The following is a 23139-nucleotide window of genomic DNA, read 5'->3' as shown; positions in this document are numbered from 1 at the left end:
GGATTGCTTGAGCTCAGGAGTTCAAGACCAGCTCTGAGCAAGAGTGAGACCCCATCTCTACTAAAAATAGAAAAAATTAGCTGGGCCTGGTGGTATGCACCTGTAAGTCCCAGCTACTTAGGCTGGGGCAGGAGGATTGCTTGAGCCCAGGAGTTTGAGGTTGCTGTGAGCTAGGCTGATGCCACGGCACTCTAGCCTGGACAACAGAGTAAGACTCTGTCTCAAAAGAAAAGAAAAAAGAGCCAAAGTTCATGCCTTCATAGAGATTATGTTACAGTGGAGAGTGATCATGATAAGATTATCAAGCAAATAATTAAAAATATGTCAGATGGTGATATTTGTAGAATAAAGAATAAATAAATAAAGCAAAGTAAAGAATGGGGGTGTTTGGGATGCAATGAAGGAGCTTATTTTAAATATGGTTGTTAGGGAAGCCCTCATTTTCCAGTTGATATTTGAGAAGCAACCTGAAAAAAGTAAATAAGGGAATCAAAAGCAGAGCATTCCAGGCAGAAACAGCAAATGCAAAGGCCCTGAGGTAGAATGTGCTTGGCATATTTAAAAGAAAGCAAATAGGTGGATGAATAATGGAATGAGTAAAGTGCATAGCAGGCTGAGATGAGTTTAGGAAGGAAGAGGGTACTGACCATGTTATAGACTATTGTGAGAATTTGGGGTTTTATTCAGAGTGAGAGAGAAAGCTTTTGGGAGGGCTTTGAACACAAGAGTAATGTGATCAGTCTGATGTTTTTAAAGAATCACTCTGTCCTGTTAAGAATATACTATGAGGGAACAAATGTGGAAGTGAGGAAGCTAGTTAGGAGGGCAATCAGGAAAAATTCTATAGAGACTCATTAAAGACAACTGAACTGCATACTATGGCAGTTTACTTCATGAGGAGCAAGAGATACCCCAGAGCACCTTGGTAGCCTCTTGAGTGGCAGAGGTTCACATACCAGTTTGATGTTTTCTTGGAAAGAAGTTACTCATCATGTGGTAATAGCAAGCAAAACATTGCACATTGATATCCTTTGAGCAGCATCTGTGTGTCAGGAGATTTTCCCTATTTATCTCATTTTGTCTTTCCAACAACCCTGCATGATGAGTATTTTTATTACCATTTTATTTTCATTGTTTTTGTCTTTAGAATCTATTCCCAAGGAGTTTTTTTGAAGCAATTTCTTTATTAAGATTTTACTTACATATAATAAAATTTGACTAATTTTATATATAATTATATAACCAACACCACAATCAAGATGTAGAATAATTCCCTTACCCTAAAAAGTTTCCTCATGCTTATTTGCAATTCCTTCCTCTCATCCTGATACTAGGCAACATCTGGTTCAATTGCTCTTATTATTATTTTGCCTTTTCTCAAATTTTTCATAAATGGATTTACGGATCTTTATGTTTGATTTCTAATCTTTATGTTTGATTTCTTTCACTTAGTAGGATGTTTTTGAGATTCATCTAAATCATTGTATGTATTAATATGTTGTTTTGTTAAATATTATGGATATATTACAGTTTGTTTATCCATTCACCATTTGGTGGACATTTGGATTTCTTCCAGTTTTAGACTATTATGGATAATACTGCTATGAACATTTGCATGTGCATTTTTGTGTGGATATGTATTTTCTTTTCTCCTTAGTAAATGCCTAGGAGTAGATTGCTGGGTCATATGGTAAGTTTACTTTATAAAATACTACCAGACTGTTTGAAAAAATGGCTTTACCTCTTTCCATTCCGATAAGCAGAGTATGACAGTCCTAATTGCTTCACATCCTTGTCAACACTTAGTATTGTCAGTTTTTTTAACATTAGCCATTACATTGGGTGTAGAATATACCTTATTGTGATTGATCCAGTTTGCATTTCTCTGATGACCAATATTGAGAATCTTTTCATGTGCTTATTTGCTATCCGTAGATCTTCCTTTATGATGTATTTGTCCAAATCTTTTGCCCATTTTAAAAAATTTGGTTGTTTATCTTATTGTTGAAGGATAAGAGTTCTTTAAATATTCTGAGATAAGCCCATTCATCAGATATATGTTTTGAAAACCTTTCTCTCAGTTTGCAGCTTGCCTTTTAGTTTTCTTGTCTGAGATTGAAAGTTTTAATCTTTATGAGGTCCATTTTATCAATATTTTCTTTTCTACTTTGTGCTATTCATGTCCTATTTTTCTGTATCAAAGCCAACATTATAAAATTTGTTTCTTATTTTATAAGAGAAGATGAATCATTTTAACTCTTTTGTGTAATGCTTAGTTAATGCTTAGTTAATTTTTGTGTAGGTTGTAGGGTGAGGGTTAAGGTTGTTTCCATTTAGATATCCAGTTGTTTCATTGCCATTTGTTGAAAAGGCTTTCTTTTTCAATTGACTTTCCATGGCAACTTTGTAAATATCAGTTGACTATATAAGTTGTGCAACTGCATGTATTTTCATCCTGAAATTTTCTGTTTCTCATCTGAACTTTTCATGCCTTGAAAACATGTTCTTCATTAGTTCATTGAAGATAGTTATCATAGTCATTTTTAAATACTTGTGTTAATTCCAACATCTGGTTTATTTCAGTGTCAGGGTTGATTGATTTTTCTTTTGATATATGTTTTATTCTTTTGATTCCTCATAAGCTAGTTAATTTTGGATTATATCCTTGATATTGTGCATGTTCCATTGTGGAGATTCTATTATTTTTCTCTATTTTTGTTGTTTTCTTTATTTTTCCAGGTAATTTTCTTGGGTGGGTTTGAAATGCAAACACTAGCATTTTTTTGTTGTTTGTTTGTTTTTTCTTTTTTTGGAGACAGCTCTAGTGTTAAAGATCTTTTGCCTTTAGCTATTTTTTTTAAATTTCTTTCACACATGAGTGATGTAGGGATCAGTCAGAAAAGTGGGTAAAATTGAGGAATTCCCTTTTCATCTCTTTCCCGTTTGGGATCCCCTTACCGTCTTCAGTATTTATGGGTTCCAAGCTTTATTTTTGGTTCCCAGTCCAGAAGGGCTGCAAATATTTCCATGTGTGCTTCTGCTGTTGCTGTGCCACTACACATACTATGGGGATTGCACTTAGACCCAGTCTAAAAGTGAAACCTCCCTATTTTATAGAGAAAGTGACTAAGATTCAGAAAGGTTAAAATTATTTGCATAACAGTCAACCTATTATAAAGAGCTAGAATTTTAACCCCAATCTAAGTGACCCCAAAACCCAAAGATCATGTTCTTTTACTGTTACCTTTATAACAGTTATTTCAGAGGATTAATTTCATTGATAACATTTTTATGTTCATTGACACAATAATGCATATTATACAGACTTTTAAAAATATAACCAAGCATAAAGTAAAAATAAAATCACTCATATAATCTTATCTGGTATTCATGTTTTGCAGTAGTTCCTACTTGTCTTTTTATTAATTTAAAACTAGAAGTATTTTCTCTATTTTATAAAATAATTCTTAATAAAACAAATTTTTAAATGTTCTTTAATTTTCCATGTATGGGAATATCTAAAACATTCTCGTGTTATTTGAAATTTCCAATGTTTTCAAACTTTACTTGTGAATAATTCTAAGGAATATTTTTGTTCATGCAATTTTTTATTATTTATTAATTGTCTACAAAAATGTGTTTTTGGAACTTGCATTGTTGGGTCTATGATTGTAAATATGTTTAAAACTATTGAAAAACATTGTCAAGTTGCTATTAAAGATGGACAAATTTCTCTCAGGCAGAGTATGAGAGTGTTTTGCAGGATGAATAACTAACTTGAAAACTGATGTCATTCATTTCCCTTTTTATAGTATCATTCTATACTCTAGAGAAAAAAAAGTTAAAAATAATTATTTAAAAAATAATTGCTCCCTTTGTTTCATTTTTAAGTTTTTTTTTGTTTGTTTTTAAAGTAGTTAAGATTACTGACTCTGGAATTAAATATAAATAACATTCTTAGCTCCAACAAAAAATGTGACCTTGAGCAAGTTACTAACTTCCCTTATCCTTTGTTTCATCACCTACAAAATGTAGACAGTATTTGCATCAGAGTTTTATTTTGAACATTAAGTAATATGATATAACTAAAACATTCTGTATAGCCCCAGGTTCAGTAAGTATTTAATCGATACTTTCTATTATTACACAGTAGTCCATGACAGACAAGAAACTTAGTCGCAACATTTAAAAGATACATGATATTGAGCTGAGAGTTCAGGGCTAGAAAAATAGTGAATCAGGGATACGTCTATTTAGTTTAGTTTCACTTCAGTTAAAAAAAATTATTCAGGATTGATTTTATTGGAAATATATATCCAAGTTTTAATCCAAGACCATTTTGATGGACTCATTGACTCTTGGTTTTCAACTTAATTCATCTTTCTTAGCTTCCCTCTGATAAAAAAAAAAAAATCATTGTAATGTAGAATAATCCTCTCAGTATACAACATGTAATTTTAAATATGAACATTGCATATTAACATTAAATTTAGTATTTTTGATCAATGGATAAAGGAGAGGCAAACGTCTCTGTGTAAATATGGCTCCACGATGTTCAGAAGAAGGAACATCTTAAAAATAAATATCAAATAATAGTTATTAGATATACATGTGTTTCACTCATTCATTAAGTAAATGTTTACGAGGAATCCACTGTAACATTGTCTTAAGCTAGATATTTACTACAAAATTTCATAGAATATCCTTAAATGTCTTAGAATTTAGAAAGCTATTTTAATTTCACAATTATATGATGTAGGATTTTATCTGATGTAATACATTGGTCTAATGTATTTAATGTTTATCTAATACAAACGTTGGGTGGTTTAAAAACACATGCAAATAAGGAGGGAGTGATCACTTCTGGGTGATATACTGAAATTTTCCAGTTGAAAATTCAGTATGATCTTTGAAAAATATCTAGAAGGAGGAACCAAATAACATCACGCAAATGATATAACAATATCTGCATCCAGCATATTCGGTAATCGATCTCAAGCGCTTTAGCAGAGGCTAATATTTCAGAATAATCTTCAAAGAGAACTCAGCATGAAGTGGATGCAACAGATGCTTGTGGAAGAGGGAGGAAAACATGAAAAATCAGCATGAGAAAAATAAAATGATAGTAACTTTGTTAAATTTAAGTTTTAAAAGAGGAATTTCTTACTATTATGAAAGTCTATTCTGAATTTTGGATTAAGAAGCATGCTCACATTTCAAATCTTCCGATAGATAGAAGATGTACAAATTTTGGCTATACCTGGTTAGAGTGACCTGCCAAAATAGAAAGTCCATTTTAAAATGTTCCCTTTGCTTCATTTTTTATGTGATCCAGTTTTCAACCATATTTCTCTGAATTATGTCACTGAGAGAGCATTATAGGAAAGTAAAAATCTGTCACTTTGGAGAACATACAGTGTCTCCATTTATGCAGCGCTGTATGGGAACTCGCTGAGGATGTAAAAATACAGATGTCTGTCTCCTGTAAGCCTCATTGAACTGAAAATATTTTGGAGTTTCTTGGTGAATCCATGCTTAGAATATTACAGAGTACGCATTTTCCAGTAACTATTAGCAATTTATGCAGTTCTTTTTATATTTATATTATCAGTCAGTAGTAATTTGTACTTTGATTAGGAAAAGCAAAAGAAGAGATATAAATGTTATAAAATAGAAATTACATATGAGACTTTTTTAAAGCCACTAATGGGCTGAAGATGTAAAAGGAAAAGTGTTGTAATCTGTTTTTTTTCTTAAAATATAGTATTCTTAAAAACATCATTTGCCTCAAAAAACTACCAGGTAATACCAATTTAATTGTCAAAAAAAGAAAAAAAAACTTAAGCATACTTAGCCAATTCTTTCCTGCACAAAAGGATTATATAACATATCCAACATATGACCAAAAAAAAAAAAAAAGGCAAGAAGATCTCCAATGATTTATACTTAGTAATTAACACTGCTTAACATCAGTGATCATATCTATATATGTAGTTAGAATCAACATTATATTTGTCCATGTTTAATTTCCAAATTTTCCAGTTAAGTTCCTATGTTGCTTTTTATATTTGAAAATCCTAAACAAAAGTTTAGTTCACAAAGTGCAAGGGGTAGACAGAATTGTCATCTATTTCTTTTTTTTTTAATAAACAAAATGCCAATTTCTTATATGCTTGTATTATATTCTTAATCAGCAAACTGGGAATTCACCTTTGGCAATTTTATCTTTTGAATACAAACCAAAGACCTCGCTCAAAGTCCAGTATCTCCAAGTGAAGCACAGATCTCTACATTAGTTCTGGAAACCTACAGATTAGCAAGTTGGTTTTCCTTTCACATAATCAATTCTAAATGGTGAGGCATGAAATAAAACCTGCCATTCAAACCAGGGAAAAATGGAAGACACAAGGACCATTGTGAAAAACTCCTGGTTATGAGTAAAGTTTCTTGATCGGATTCTGGTTTTACTTTTTCATACTAGCTTTGTGGTTAGTTTTCCTTAGTAGTCTCTGGTTCTACCCTTTAAGGGACTTTCCTTTTCCATCATCCTCCACAGACGTATATGAGGTGAGAGTTGGTCATGGCCCTTCCTTGGGACTCATGCAGCTTTATCATCCCACTTCCTGCCTTTAGAATATTAAGTACACAGGGTTATTTCAAGTCATGAACAGTCACATATTCCTTCAGTCCAAGATTGTACCATTTTTAGCAGCAGAGCTCTCTTAAAACTTAGTGGTCTTTCTGTTTTATTCCAGGCAATTTCATATGTGAGTATCTACTCCCATAATTATTTAGAGACTTGGTTCTCAGAACTTCTATATTTCTTTGGCACATAGGAGATTATCTTGAGTTCATCAGTTGTCAACAGGAGATCCAGACTCTTAGGCTCTGCCTCTGAGTTATATTATGTTTTTGAAAGATTGACTGTCAAGTAAACCTCCTCCAAGACCCAGGGCTGTTATTTTTAATGAGTAGGCCCCACGACAACTTGGGGTTGTCTCTAATATAGCAGACAGAAGGGGTTAGGACATGGAAAAACACACAATAGGTTTTAAAATGTTAGTCTGGAAAAGACTCACATCACCTCTGCCGACTTTACCATGGTAGAAATCAATTACAGGCATACTTTGCTTTATTGAAGTTTGTATCATTGTGTCTTGCAGATACTGTGTTTTTTACAAATTGAAGGTTTGTGGCAACCCTGTGTTGAGCAAGTCTATTGGTGCCATTTTTCCTACATCATGTGCTCACTTCATGTCTCTGGGTCAAATTTTGGTAATTCTCACAATATTTCAAACTTTTTCATTATTATTATATGTTATGTTGATCTGTGATCAGTGATCTTTGGTGTTACTATTGTAATTATTTTGGGTGCCACAAACCATGTCCATATAAGATGGCAAACTTAATCAATAAATGTTGATTCCCCAATATCTCTTTCTCTCTCTTTCCCTTTCTCTCTCTCTCTCTCTCTCTCCTTATTCCCCGAGATGAAGCAATATTGAAATTAGTCTAATTAATAGCCCTACAATGGCCTCTAAGTGTTCAAATGAAAGGAAGAGTAGCATGGATGTCTCTCACTTTAAATCAAAACTAGAAATGATTAAGTTTGGTGAGGAAGGCATGTAGGGCCAGAAGCTAGGCCTTTTGCACCAGTTAGCCAAGTTGTGAATACAAAGGAAAAGTACTTGAAAGAAATTAAAAGTGCTACTCCAGTGAACACACAAATGATAAGAAAGCGAAACAGCCTTATTGCTGATGTGGAGAAAGCTTTAGTGGTCTAAATAGAAGATCAAATCAGTCATAATATTCACTTAAGCTGATGCATAATCCAGAGCAAGGCCCTAACTCTTTTCAATTCTATGAAGGCTAAGAGACATAATGAAGCTATAGAAGAAAAGTTTAAAGCTATCAGATGTTGGTTCATAAGGTTTTAGGAGTGAAGCCATCTTCATAATATCAAAGTACAAAGTGAAGCTGCAGGTGCTGATTCAGAAGCTGCAGTGAGTTATCCAGAAGATCTAGCAAAGACCATTGATGAAGGTAGCTATATCAACCAACATATTTTCTATGTAAACCAAACAGCTCTATGTTGGAAGAAGAAGCCATATAGGACTTTCTAGCTAGAGAGGAAAAGTCACATTACCTGGCTTTAAATCTTCAAAGGAGGTTGACTTTCTTGTTAGGGGCTACTATAGCTGGTAACTTTAAGTTGAAGCCAATGCTCATCTACCATTCCAAAAATTTTAGGGCACTTAAGAATTGTACCTCATCTAGTCTGCCTGTGTTCTATAAATGGAACAACAAGTCCTAGATAACAGAACATCTGTTTACAGTGTATTTTAACTACACTGTTGAGACTTACTGCTCAGAAAAAATATGTCTTTTAAAATATTACCATTCATTGCAGTATTTGCCGAAGAGTGCTGATGGAGATGTACAAGGGAATTAATGTTGTTTTCATGCCTGTTAACATAGTATCCATTCTGTATCCCATAAATCTAGGAGTAATTTTGACTTTCAAGTCTTATTATTTAAGAAATATATTTTTTAAGGTTATAGGTGCCATAGATAATCATTCCTCTGATGGATCTGGGCAAAGTAAACTGAAAATCTTCTGGAAAGTATTCATCATTCTAGATGCCATTAAGAGCATTCCTGATTCATGGAAGAAATTCAAAATATCAAGATTAACAAGAGTTTGGAAGAAGTTGATTCTGACCCTCCTGGATGACTTTCAGGGGTTCGAGATTTCAGTGGAGGAAGTCACCGCAGATGTGGAAATAGCAAGAGAACTAGAATTAGAGTGGATCCCGACGATGTGACTGAACTGCTGCAATCTCACGATAACACTTGAGTGGATGAGGAGTTTCTTCTTATGGAAGAGCAAAGAAAGTGAAAACTTGAGTTTGATGAAGATGCCTGGAACATTGTTGAAATGAAAACATTAAAGTATCAATAAACTTACTTGATAAAGCAGCAGCAGGGTTTGAGAGGATCAACTCCCATTTTGAAAAAGTTCTATTGTGGATAAAATGCTATCAAACAACATCACATGCTACAGAGAAATTTTTCATGAAAGGAAGAGTCAATTGATGTGGCAAACTTTATTGTTATGTTATTTTAAGAAATCATCACAGGCACTCCAACTTTCTGCAGCCACCACCCTGATCAGGCAGCAGCCATCAACATTGAGGCAAGATCCTTCACCATGAAAAAGATTACAATTCACTGAAGGCTCTGATGATTGTTAGCATTCTTTAGCAATAGATCATTTTAAAATTAAGGTATGTACATTTTTTAGATGTAGTACTATTGCATACTTAATAGATGATAGTATACTGTAAAACATAAATTTTATATAACAAGATGAATTCTCTAGAGATAACAATTGAATATGCTAAGAAAAGTTCATGAGAATGCTGGTTTCAACACAACCTTTCAAAACTGATATTAGCAGGACCATTTTTATTTGTTCTACTTTGTTTTATAAGGACATTCAGTTGAAGGAAATGAAATATATGTATTTTTATTTCCCTGATTCCCCAACACCAACTTTCAATAACAGCAACAATGAAGAAGAAAGAAGAAAAAACACAGAGATGAAAACTCCGTGTGTGTGTGTGTGTGTGTGTGTGTGAGAGAGAGAGAGAAATATAGAGACAGACACAACTCCAAATCACAAAAAGTAAAGAATGACTGACAAATATAGTGAATTATAGACCCAAGCACAGAAGAATAGATGTAAGAACAGATGAAAAATTTTACAGATCCTCTGTGGGACACAGAAATCTACAAAATATGAAAGACACATCCCTGAAGGGACTGTCTTATTTGGAGTAATGAAATCTGGAGACATGATGGGTTACATTGATGAATCTTTCTTTGCATGGAAGACCAGGAAACAAATTCATGCCTGAAAGAGAAGACATGCAAACCCCTTGTTTTCAGATGAAGCAGGGGGCAGAATTGGCGGACTGGGGAAGAAATATATATGGCCATCGGCTTGGCAACCATTAATTGAGACAGCTGGAAAAAACAGTTAAATTCTAAATCACCACAATGAGAGCCCACGATATTCAGGGTAGAACTGTGAATCACACAGCTTTCCAGCATATTGTGAAATGGGACTCTGGAGCAGAAATATGCCCCTAAACAGATGGAACAACTGATTTGATTAGAACCGGTTCTGAAATAACAACCCTAAATGTAAACTGCTATTCACCATCACTGCTCTTTAGCCACAATCCATCAGCAACTTGTTCTACTGGATATGACCCTCCCCTTCGAACATGAGTGATATTTAAACATAACCAGACTGAAAGCCTTAGAACTGTAGAAGTATATCACCAGGGAGATAGTTAAGAATCACAATAACAACAGAACTACAATAGCAAGCAAAAAATCAAATATACCCATCTATGTGATTTCAAAGAATTAAAATAAAGAAATGTGGCTTCTTTGAGGTAAGAGTTTGAAGAAAACATGCCAAAGCATAAAGAAGAGATAAGGCAACAAAAAGAATAAAAAAGTGATCTGTCATTGCAAGAAAGAGTGCCATGTCACAAGCGGTAAAAATTTCATAGACACAGGGGAAGGCACAGTCAGGCAAATGGAGAATAAGCTTGCGATAGCTGAGATAAATGAAATGGGAAAAACAGTGAAAATCATAATGTATTAATAACAAGAGACATCCAGTGTATTTGTGTGTTGAGGTGTCCACGTATAGTGTGTTGGTGTATCTGTGTGTACTTGATATTTAGGACAATGAAGAAAGCAAATGGAAAAGAAAAGAAATTTGAAGACATAGGAAGAGTAAACTTTCTTACAGTAAAGACATAAATATGTAGATTGAGAGGGCACCCTGTGTTATGGGAAAAATACCTTACACAGAGGGATTAACATTGAGAAATATCTTGGTGAATACACTGGGCTTTAAGGATTAAACAAAGCAAGTTATCTAGAAAGTAGAAAATTCAGGCTGGCTTAGATTTCTGTATGCAAAAATAATACAGTGGATAGAATACAAAATCTTGTATATAATCAAGTTATCCTTTGACTGCAAAAGGATGATGGTGAGTCTTGAATCCACTTACACATGGAGCCAAAGATAAAGACACAAGGAAATTAAGGTTACAAAATAGAAGGTAAATCTTTAAACCAGGAAAATTTAGAAATAATTCAACAAATAAAAATCCAGAGAAAATAAAAGAGGTGGTATAAAGTGTAAGTATGCTCAGTTCCTCATCTGTCTTAGCAGGAACTCAGAAGATATAGATTAAAATACAGATTAATCTATAGGAAAAATATTCTTTTAACAGTTTAAATGAAATGAAGTCCCCTTTGAATTCCCCTTTGAATAAAAACAGTGGCAAGTCTTAGATTCTTTCAGGGCATTTTAGTCACATGGAGTATATCAGTTTTCTGAAACTTAATTTTTAAATGATTTTGTCATTTGTTATCTTTTCTCTTAAATGTCTGCTTACTGTTAAACATTTGATCCTTGGGAAAATTATTGTTGTAATTATTATTGTATATGAAATAATAATAATGACTTTCATTAAATAAGGTTCCAGAATTTTATTCTTATATCAGTAGTTCTCTTACTAAAGAGAAATTTCTAATTTTTTCAATTTCAAGAATACTGTTGAACTATATATAATCATTTTAGCAAAATATAAAGTATTTTAAACTAATATAATTCTTGTAAAAAAGAAACTTTTTTTTACACTCATATTTTGGAATGATATAAATATGTATCCTTTTTCTGAATTAACTAGCACTCTTTTGTTATTGTTTTGTATTTTCATTGAGGCTTTGACTTTAGAAAATTACTTCTTACAAGTGGTAATGAGGGGTAAATTTTCAGACAGTAAGCAAGGACTTAACTATGAGACTGTTATTAAAATTAGTGAGTGTCACTGTTAGAACATGGTAAATCTATACTGTTAATGTCCTCTAATTGTTAATCATCATTAAGGATTTAGAACATCATTATCATTACTTTTCCTAAGTTTTATTTGAACATTATCAGCATAAAAGAAAATCAAGAAAAAGTTACAATCTTATATTTCTGAGCTAGGGATCCAGGAATAATTACATATTTTTACATAAATAGCATATCTTGAATTTTATGACTCTGGAAGTTGCAACTAAAATTGAGAGCTATGAGAGATAGGTAGCAGTTAGAAGCAACTACTTACCCTAAAACCTCTGTCACTGAAGGTTTTATAAATTATCTACAAGTTATTGTTACAAAGGACAAAAAATATCAGTTATATATAGTTGTTAGCTATTTCAAAAGAGTTTCAATGTATTTTAATTCTATGAATTAAAATTTTCCTCAAATAAATCCAAAACTCTCTGTAGGTACAAATTTTTAAATAAGTTGTTAGCATTGTTTCGATACCACTGTCTACTTTATACTCTTTGTGGCTTGGTAAATTTGTTTAGCTTTGTCCCTTATTTCTTTAAGTTTTCATTGAGCACCCTTATGTGGGAGAACAAAGTACCAAAAATCTAACTAACGTACCTGTTTCCCCAAAGGTGATTTCAAGTGGGCACAGCTATCTTTTTGAAGCTACTAAACTTTTTCCTATATAGTGAATTATATAGTGAAGTCCTTTTTCTATCTCACTGGTAATAAAAAGTATTTTTACTTTCCATATTTCATCTGCAGTAGCGCTGGGTGGCTTTTAACGCTAATTTGGAATAGAGCATAATATTCTTAGAGGCAGGAAAATATCACTTTAAATCATAAAGAATTAGATTAGATATTTCATTCCTCTGAAGTTGAAATGAATGTTTCACCAAGATTAGAGAAGGAGAAAAATGCATGGCACACACAGAAGGTGTGTCCTTCTCCATCTCTTTTCTATCTTTCACTATTGCTTGAAATAGTTTCTTTGACATGCTCTAATCTCTTATAGCAGCCATAACTGAATGTAAGAGAAATATGGATGATTGTCTGTTATCATTACTAAATCAAAAAACCTTTTATTTTCCTTTGATGCAATAGAAAATGTTTAAAGACAACAACAAAAAAAATGCTTTTCACGTGTCGTACAATCTACATGAGACAGATGATGGGATATTTCTCTCACTGATGGCTGAGTAAATCACCTCATTTTCATTGTTTCCACCGTGTTGACCAACATGCTGCCAGCCTGGCTTCCCACTTCTGATTTAAGCACATGATTCAGAATGACTTTGGAGGGTTGTGATACTCCTGGATTTATGGGCACTTGTATGTGGGATTCTCATCACTGTACAACAACCCTGTCGTTTTTGTGACACAGCCTGTTTGACTGGTTTCGGATTTATGATGGGAATAATTCAGAACAGAGTAATAATTTTCCCTCGGCAATTACACTACCATTTGGTACTTTGTCCCTAAGGGGAAAGGGAATGTGCTGGGATCTGTAAATGAGTTTATTAGCTCAATGTCGGGAACAAATCAAGGTCAGAATACAGATGCAGAACATGTGGTTGTTGATTTCTAGTTCTGGTTCTCCAGTCTTCAGGCTGTCCACATTTGTGTGAACTCTACAGTTTACAAAATACTCTTCCATTTCTTGTCTTTTGACTCTCACAATGACTCTGGAAGGTAAATATTTCCCCCATTTTTTTAAAGGAAGAAACTAAGACTATAAGGGTTGCCTTTCTAAAAGTTTACCATTCAGCAAATAAGTGTATACCATATGAAGGGTTTATAATACACACTGAGGATACTGAAATATTAATAAATAAGACTTAGTCTCTGCTTTGTTTTTTTAACTATTTCTTAAGAAGAATTTCAAATATGTACAAACACTGGCAAGAATGCTATTAAGCCCCTATATCTATTGCCCCGCATCAACAATTATTTACTCATGGTCAGTCCAGTTTATCCATATCCTCATCTAACCTTTCATACTATTTTGCAGCAGAGTTCATATTTCAAATTAATTTATTAAAATGATTTTGCTATGTATCTTTTAAAGTGAGTACTTTTAAACACAACCACCTAGAAATCAACATTTCCTCAATAACGTCAAATATACAGGATTCAACTTTCCAATTGTCTCAGAAATACCATTTTTTTACATTTATTTGAATTAGATTCAGATGATGTTACTGCTCAGAAATTGGTTCATATTTCTTTTCAAATCTTGTTAAACTATTGATTTTACCTTTCACTTTTTTAAAAATTTCTTTCCCAGTTATTTCATCAAAAAAGTTGTTTGTCCTATACAACTTTCCGTTGTCTGGATTTTGCTGACTCTATCCCCAGTATGCACTTTTATGTGTTCCTCTGTCCTGTATTTTGCCTGTAAATTGGTAATCAAATCTAGAGGCTTGATCTGGTACAGGTTTCAATTTTCGGCAGGATCACTTCAAAGTTGACTCTGTATGAACACATAAAACAATAGTTGTCTCTTATGATCTTTGCAGCTATTGCTGGGATTTATAAATTCACTGAATGTTGTAAAATGGTGATTCCTTCATTTTTTTGGTTTATAAATGGAATAGTTTTTTAAAGACAAACTTGCTCTGTTTACTATTTGGTGACCCAGTGATATAGCTTTCAGGGAAAGGTAGGATAAATGCTTGATTGTTTTCTTTATTTTTCAGCTTCAAAAATAAGGAGCCAGTTCTCTAGCATGCTCCATAGTAACCAATTATTTTGTTCAGTTTTGTCTTCAAGTATAATTTTGAATGTATGGATTTAAGTCTATTTGATATTCTTCAATTCATAGCAGTTGTTGTTCTTATTGACACTCAAAATGTTCTAACTTTGGCCAGGAGTTTCTTCAAGTTGCTTATAGAGTCAAGATTAATTGGGTTGCTATCACTTTGGTCTTGGTAGATTCCTCTGTCTCTTTTCGGTGCTCTTCTAAAATACCTTTCCAACTGAGTCATCATTCCCTTTGAAAAACACTTTCATAAGGGTTTTCTTTTTTTTTTTTTTTCAAAAATGCATCCAGTTTTTGGAGTGCTGTATTTTTTTCTGCTTAATTATTAACCAATTTTCAGTCTAAAATTAGACCTTAGCTGTATATTTAGAAAATTAAAAAGGAAATTATAATGGCCTCATATATATCTCAATACCTCCATGGATAAACTGGAGCTGGGCTTGGTTTTGAGATTTCTTTTTGAGATTTTTTTAATTGCTGTGGACTACCTTTGGGTTTCTTTCCAGGCCCAGAAGTCAGCCCTAAAGTTATAGCCAGGAATCAATTTCCCCCATGCCCCATATGCCATTATTTGAATCCTTCAACGTTTCCTTCTCCTTTGGGGGTATAGGACCCCCAAACCACTTTCTATTCTTTCCTTTCCTATAAAACTTGAAAAATATTTAATTGTTTGAAGGACTTCCTCATGTAAATTAAAGATAATTTATATGATTACCCTCTCCTTTGTTTTTTAGACCACATCCTGGTACTCTATCTATTGGTTTACCTGTGCCAACAATATTTCTGAAAGCAAAGTGTTGTAATGCATGCTTTTCATGAGTGGTACATTACCACTGACTGAAGTCAGTCTCTCCAGACCAGAACCTGGGCTGAGAGTGTTCCCTGATTTATGGAGACTAGACTAAGCACTAAAGGAACCCAAAGAACAGGGCTCAGTGGTTAAGAAAGTGGATTTGGCAGCTGTGGCCAAAAATGGCCAAAGGATAAAGCTATAATGAGTCCATTTAAGGCCCTTATTTCAAAGTCACAGCCATAGACCAAGCCATTCCCTCTATCCCCATTTGACCTGTTATGTTATGTTTTTCTCATAAGGCCACCGTGGATTACTCTCACTTGATATCTCCCATATTCTTCTTCCCATCTTTTCTTTTACTAGAAGATGGGAAGGGAAATACAAAATTATTGCCAGGCCTTTTTGGAATAGTGATAAGAATATCATGGGCTTGGTGCAGGAAGACTGGGTTCAAATACAAGCACCACCCTTATTCACAATATGACCCTAGGGAGGTAACCTTTTTGAGCCTCAGTTTTAATCTGTAAAGTGGAGGCAGTAATATTGCCAAGATCGGAAGATTGTTTTGAGGATTTAATAACATAATACATACAAAGAATTGGCGCAGGGACTGACATACAGGGAGTGCTAAATCAGTGTTGGGAAGCACAGTGCTGTCTGATCTGTGTAAGGTTCTCTCTGCTACTTTGTCTGGGACCAGTTGCTGTTCCACAAAGACTGAAACATGTACCCAGAGATTTGCCAAGAACCACAATATGCTATAACCTTTAGCTTGATAATTCTAACTTGGGAATTCCATCCAAATAAAATCATTTGAAACATGTAGAAGCATTGTGCACAAAGATGCCCATAACCCTGTTATTTATGATATAAAAAATGCATTTAACCAAAATATTCAACAATAGTGAACTATATTCATCTTCCCAACAGAATATTGTTAGAACCAATCCAAAAGTAATTATGAAGAATGTTAATAACATGTAAAATTGTAAGTTAAATATATAAACTTTTATGTATAGGATATGAAAGATACATAAAAAGCAAAACTTTTGACATAAATACTAGACTAAAGAAGATATACCCGGTTATTTTTAAGTGGTTTGGTTTGAGTGATGTTTTTTCTTTTTTCTAGTTTTCTGTTATTCACATATTTCTCTAAAAAGCAGTCATATAGGAAGTTAGAAGCTTCACTGATTTATGGACCTTTAGATTAATGATTTGATATCCTGATGGCAGTAAACTCAACCTTTGCAAAATCCTGCTGAAATATTTTATTCCTTTTATTCCCATGTGGCCCTTTAGAGCACTTGAAAACTTCACTGCCCAATAAGAGGAATACCATACTAGTTTTAAGAATTCTATATTTCATGGATATCATAAGCTATGTGGATAAATTTCCTGTGTTAAATTCAAGCTATTTTATATATTTAAATTCTGGACTAACTGCTAATTAACCCAAGTTGGAATATATAGATTCCTGTATATAAAGTTTATATTATTTTTAAATGTATTGATTGCTTAAATGATTTATCAGTGACCTTATCCATACAATCTAATTCTGTTTTAAACAATTTAGCAACAACAAATAATGTGTGGATAAGTTTTTGGATTTTTTTTTTTCTGATACCTGCCTGAGAAACTTTCTAAAACAAATTTCATGCATGGTCTATCTTAAAAAATCAGGGTCTCTGTTTTTATGTCATCCATTTCCCTCACTAGGTATATATTTTTCTCATAAGCATAGTCTGTATAGTCAGAGCGAGAAGATCAACTAGGAAATCATATTTCACTTCATTCTCATCTTGAAAGACCGCACGGCACATTTGAGTTTGCTCTCCACAGCAGCCGGAGTCACCCTTTTAAAGCATAAATCAGATCGTGTCATTTCCCAACTCAAAAACTTGCAGTGGCTTTCCATCACACATAGAAAATCAATCTAGGCTCCCACTGTGCGTCAGAAGAGTCTGGGTGCCTGCACGTGTGTGCGCGCGCGCGCACTTGGGTCTGCTCGAGGTTTCTGCAGGGGCACAAGCAGGAGCCACGGGCTGGGTGGGACCACCTGATGCCACTGAGTCGCCTTCGAGGTGGACAAGAATGAGAATATCATTGTGATGCAGGACATCCGGCTTTCTGAAAATGTGATTGATGGAAGGAAAGAATCCTCTGCATCTGGTTTGATGTCTCAGCGATATTGCCGTGTTTATGGTGCCTCAGTGTCCGATGAAGAAGTAAGAAGGAGAGTACGTGAAGAGCTGGCCTTGGAGCATGCCGAAAAAGAATCTGAGAATCAAAAATGATTAAAGCAAAGTAAAGAACTGGACCAAGAGAGGACTACTGCCAATGAGCAGGGGCGATATCAAGTGAGGAGGAACCCTCTGGGGCAAAGCACCTGGCTAAGCAGCCCGAAGAGGAAGACCTAGTGGTAAAGAAGCAGGATGCGTTTTGCATGGAGCAGCAGGCTAGCGTGGAGGAAAGGAACTCAGAGTTCTACAAAGTCAGAAAGCTTCTGAAGAGGTGGAAACAAAATTCAAGCTGTGTGAATTTCATCCAGTCTGTGCCGATCTGCAGGCCAAAATTCTCAGCGTTAGCACCAGAGCATCCACCAGACTCTCAGCGGCTCTGCCCCGGCCAACCAGTACGTGAACTGGGTCTGGCATGCAGAACACAGCACGCTTGAGAAGAGAGGGGAAAATCAACCTTCAGAACAAGCAAAACTCCTTCCACATTAATTTCATAGGCGAAACTTTATTTTTCTAGTAAGAAAATAACCCATTTAAAGACAAGACCATTCAAGAGAAGCATCAGAGAGTGAATTAAGCAAAATTATATCACATTTTGATCAGTAATGACTTGAAAAGTCAGTCTTCTCTTTTTGGATTTCCTATTCAACTTCTACTGGCTATAAAATCTTTCTTTTCTAACCAAGCGCCAACATTTGGTGAACCCCTACTCTACCAAAACTGGGAGATGGAGTGAGGGTGGGGATAAGTCCATTGAGTGCAGAGAGGAGAGGGAAAAAAGCATAGATCTTGGGGCAACAGTGCTGGATAGAATTGTCTGGGCTGTGGCATGTTGGCTTTCTCTCTTACTCTTTCCTCCTTTGACTATTTAAGCATTATTTCATTTTAACTTACTACGGCGATCATGGAAGTAAGAACACAAAAAGGAGAGAAAAATATACCTTTTTTACTAGAATAATGTTGATGATTACAAGTGAAATAAGGCATTTTTAAAATCAGTGTAAAGGCAGTCTTGGCTTATACAACCTCCTCTCTGTCGTGAATACCGACATCTTCACTCACTATCAATAATAAATATATTTTCTGATGGAATAAATTTAAAAATCAGAAGCCCTTTATTATTTAAAGTTCTTCATGATCTAGCTGCTGCTGACCTCTGCAACCTCACACCTTACTCTCCCCGACCCCTCACTCCACTCCATCCACGAAGGCCTTTTGTTGCTCATTCCTTCAGCAGCATCCCAGATTTGTTCTTATCTCAGGACCTTTGAACTTACTATTTACTTGCTGGGTCAGAATTCTGTCCCACCAGGTCCGATCAACCTGTTCTCTAACTTCATACAGGGTTTTCCCTAATCACCCTGTTTAAATTTTCCCTCATAATTCTTCTTTCCCTAAACTTGCTTGCTTCCCCTTCATAGCACCTAGGATTATATTAGGTATTTATTGGTTTATTAGGTCTAGTATGATACATTCTATGAAAGTGGCATGTAAACTGATGTGACAAGAAGGAAGGGAGAAACCATTTAATGCTAATTCAAAGTGGCATTTTGAGACATAGCCTCCTGGGGTGGAAAGAGTAGGAAGTACTGGTCAGTCCTGGCTTTGAATTCCAGCTCTACCACTTATTAGCTGGGTGAGTATGGCAAGTGCTTATGTTCTTCTGTAAACTTTAGCTTCTTTATCTAAAAACATGATAGTACTGATCTTAAAACTTAGTATTATTATTCATAAGGATAGTAAACTGAAACAAACTTAGACCATCTTTTTATAAGATCGTAATTGGTATACAGTAAGTCCTCAATGCCTGATAGCTTAAAATTATTAAATTGATAGTTTTCTAAAAAATAATGTGTTGACTTTGGCTATAAAACTAAGGTATTTTTCCTTTTTGGCCAAATAGCTAACATTCATTAATTTTTCCAATTAATGGTCAGTGACCTTGCTTCTTAAAACTATTAATTAACTAGATGAACATTTATTATTATTTATTTTTTATTTTTAATTACCTAGAGGACTTAGAGATCATGTAGTTTACCCTTGTCAATTTACTGACTAGGAGAAAGATATTTCCAAGCCCTCTGTCAATTTATTTAAGTGCATATTATAAATAACCCTCTTCCTTCTAGGAAGGTAATTTGCTAATCAGAGAAAAAAGAGCAGAGATATTCATATAATGCCTCTGCTTTCTCACTGGCTGAAAGCTATTTTATTTTGGCGTAGACTGGCTTATTCAAAGCTATTGACTAGATAGTATTAACTTTCTTATCTTCTATATGTGTATCATTAATAAAAAAGGTGAGGAAAAATACTATAAATATCATTCTAATAGATTCTTTCCAGCGGCTGCTATCTTTTAGCCTTTGAAAGTGCTTAATATTTTAAAAATTATGGTTGTATTTAAGTTTTAGTGTACATGGCAAGTGCTCCTGTTTTTAGAACTATGACATTATTGCCATAATTTAATTTAGTTTAAGGAACATTTATTGAATGCCTACTTTGTAGTAGGTTCTGCATTAGGCTATGAGGATATAAAGGGGGGTAAAGCATCCTTCATTTTCTGAAAGATCTAAGTCCAGCGATCACTGTAATATTATGATAAAATTATGACTAATGTCATGATAATTATTAAGAATAGAGGTGTTGTCAAGGTGTGATTTGAACCCAGGATATAGATGTGTAAGTCAGATTTGGGAGAAGGAGCAGAAAGAAGAGAGGCTGTGAGAACTCTTTTCTGTGCAACTTTTCACATTCCTAATTTTATGAGGCTACACAATAAGTGACTTCCTTTTACATCTCTTCAGGCAATGCCTGAACTGTATCTTTCTTTTTTTCTCTAGGAACTGATCAAATAGACTATTGCATGACAGAGATACCTCCCGTGCGTTTTTCCTTTTTATTCTGTGGTACTCCAAGGACTATTGGGGTTTCCAATCTGTGTCACAGGATCTTCCCACAAAGAGCACATAAAAGTCTTTTAATAATGAATAATAAAGAATAACATATAAAACCTAGTAAACTTTTTAATTAAGCATTTCAGCAAGTGCTTTAAAAATCTGTGCCCTAAGGGACAGTGACAGTGTCTTCTGCATATATTGTGGAATATGTAGTAGGCTATTTATTGGCTTTAAATGAATATTCAATTAATAAAGAATGGAGTATGATCCTCTGAAGAGTCTGAGAATTGTGCTTTTTCCTCCCTAAATTTCAAGCCCCCAGAAATCAATTACCTTTGAAGAAAACTCACAGTAAAATAGGTTATTTTTGTATAAGCTACCGATCTCCCCATTTTGGTAGATTCAACATTCACAGGAATTCAAAATGGACTTTAAAAAGCAATCCTGGATGTTAGGTGAAAACAAAGTTAGCTAAGATCAGAGCATCTCAATATCGGCTAATATAGTCTGGTTTTAATCTCCTTTTTATAAAAATACTCTTGTACTCCTAAAGATATGTTTTAATGCAAGCTCCGGTAAATTGGAGAAGGAGGAGGGAAAGGAGGAATTTATGTTTGTGTTGGGAGGATGGGAGGAGCAGCTGTGTAGCTGCACGTGGACAATCTTTTGTCTATTTCTTTAACATTCCTCATTTATTTGCCTCTCTTCCTCATTGTCTTTTCTTTGATTCTTAAATCGTTTCTTATGCCTACCCTTATCCCAACAATAGAGAAAATAGATATCATCTACTACTTCTTCCTAAAATAGTAACAAGATATACTTAATTATACATGCAATATTCTTTAAATTAACTAATTATTTTTATTTTGTTGGTAACATTTCCCTTTGATGATTCAAATTTAGAGAAACTGCATTTCAGCTTGAAGAACTTAAATGTGCTCCCAACTGGGCTGATTATTTTCAGCTAATCTAGTGTTCCGTTCACTGGATTCCACACACTTCCCCTGTATTGATTGTATTATCAGTAGTAGTAATCACAGTTATCATTACCAGCCAATTACACAAACACACATCTGAGCTAGGTAACCTATTCACCAACATTATCTCTTACAATTCTTAATTTTCTAATGAAGCTGATCGTCCTCTCGTCCAATTAAGAGCGTAGCTACATATTTTGATCTAGTAGGCTTAAATGCTAGCATATTGAATTATGTAGTAGGTAATTACTTTACATATGTTGGTAACAAGGTAATTTGAGTGTAATCTGTTTCTTATTCTATTTGAGGACTGCATTAGAGAAGGTTAATAGCTTGAAAAAATAGAACTGAACATGTAATTGGGTGAAATACAATGGAAGTTATTTCCTGGTCACATAACAGGACTGGGTGAGAGAACTGATACTTGGCCATGCAGTCATCCAGGAAGCCACACAGGTTTTTGACATATTCAATACAAGACTTCCAAGGGCATCTGGAAGATTCATTTCAGAGGAAAGAAACATAGAAGAGCCAATGGGAGATGTCTATGGGAAACCCTGGAAGTGAGGCATGTTCATATTCTGTTGGCTAGATCTTAGTCATATGATGGCCATACCTACCTACCAGGAAGACTAGGAAATATTATAGTCTATCCTAGGAAGAAGAAAAGAGCATGGATTTTGGTGAGCAGTTAGTACTTTCTGCCATAAGTACTCAAAATAAAACTCACTCAATTTCTCTATTTAATAAATACTTTTTTAAACTTGCCTTGTCATTATTTGAAACTTCTACTAGGCTTGCTTTGCTTTTATTTTTTTACACAATGCCAGATGTCTTATAAAACCTAAATCCAAGCCCTGCCTTTTAGATTTATACATATTAAGCAATCGAAGAATGGAGAATATAAAATTACAAAGTATTTTTCAAGTTTTTAAATACATAAATTTTGCCCATACATATTGTTGTAATTATTTTTAGCAGATTAAATTGTAGATATGTGGGTTAAATTAAAAGGTTTTGGGGACTAGAAAGGGAATCTCCTAATTCAACTCTCTAGTTTCATAGAGAAGGAATGTGAGACCTGTAGAGATGAATTATTGTACAGGGAGTGTTAGTGGTAAAGTCAGGTCCAGGCTCTTTTGCTAGTCTAAGTTTCTTTCCATAACGTTGTTTGTCATCTTTTGTATTTGCTGTCGTATAGCCCACAATGCATAAGTCATTAATGTCTATACATTTATAGAGATGAAATAAAACACAATAAATTATAATTAGCATATGGCTATCATGTACTAAAGCTATGGGAAAATAGGTCCACACAACTTCGAAGATCTATAACAAGGTAGCGACTTACTGAATGTTTTTTTTTTTTTTAAAAAATAGGCCACATGTGGTGGCTCACGCCTGTAATCCTAGCACTCTGGAAGGCCGAGGAGGGCGATTCCTTTGAGCTCAGGAGTTTGAGACCAGCCTGAGCAAGAGCGACACCCTGTCTCCACTAAAAAAATAGAAAAAAGTTAATTGGAGAACTAAAAATATAAATAGAAAAAATTAGCCGGG

The 23139-nt window shown here is 34.3% G+C and overlaps 1 protein-coding gene across 1 annotated transcript in view; it reads left to right on the top strand.

Moving 5' to 3' along the window:
* The window catches only part of TRHDE (thyrotropin-releasing hormone degrading enzyme), a gene marked incomplete at its 5' end in the record, with an annotated part of 176482 nt that overhangs the window by 95130 nt on the left and 58213 nt on the right, over positions 1–23139 (top strand). The window lies entirely within an intron of this gene.

This window comes from Propithecus coquereli, unplaced genomic scaffold (genome assembly GCF_000956105.1).
Source record: "Propithecus coquereli isolate 6110/MARCELLA unplaced genomic scaffold, Pcoq_1.0 Scaffold541, whole genome shotgun sequence".
Taxonomy (NCBI): Eukaryota; Metazoa; Chordata; class Mammalia; order Primates; family Indriidae; genus Propithecus; species Propithecus coquereli.
This window is presented reverse-complemented; position numbering and strand designations above follow the sequence as displayed.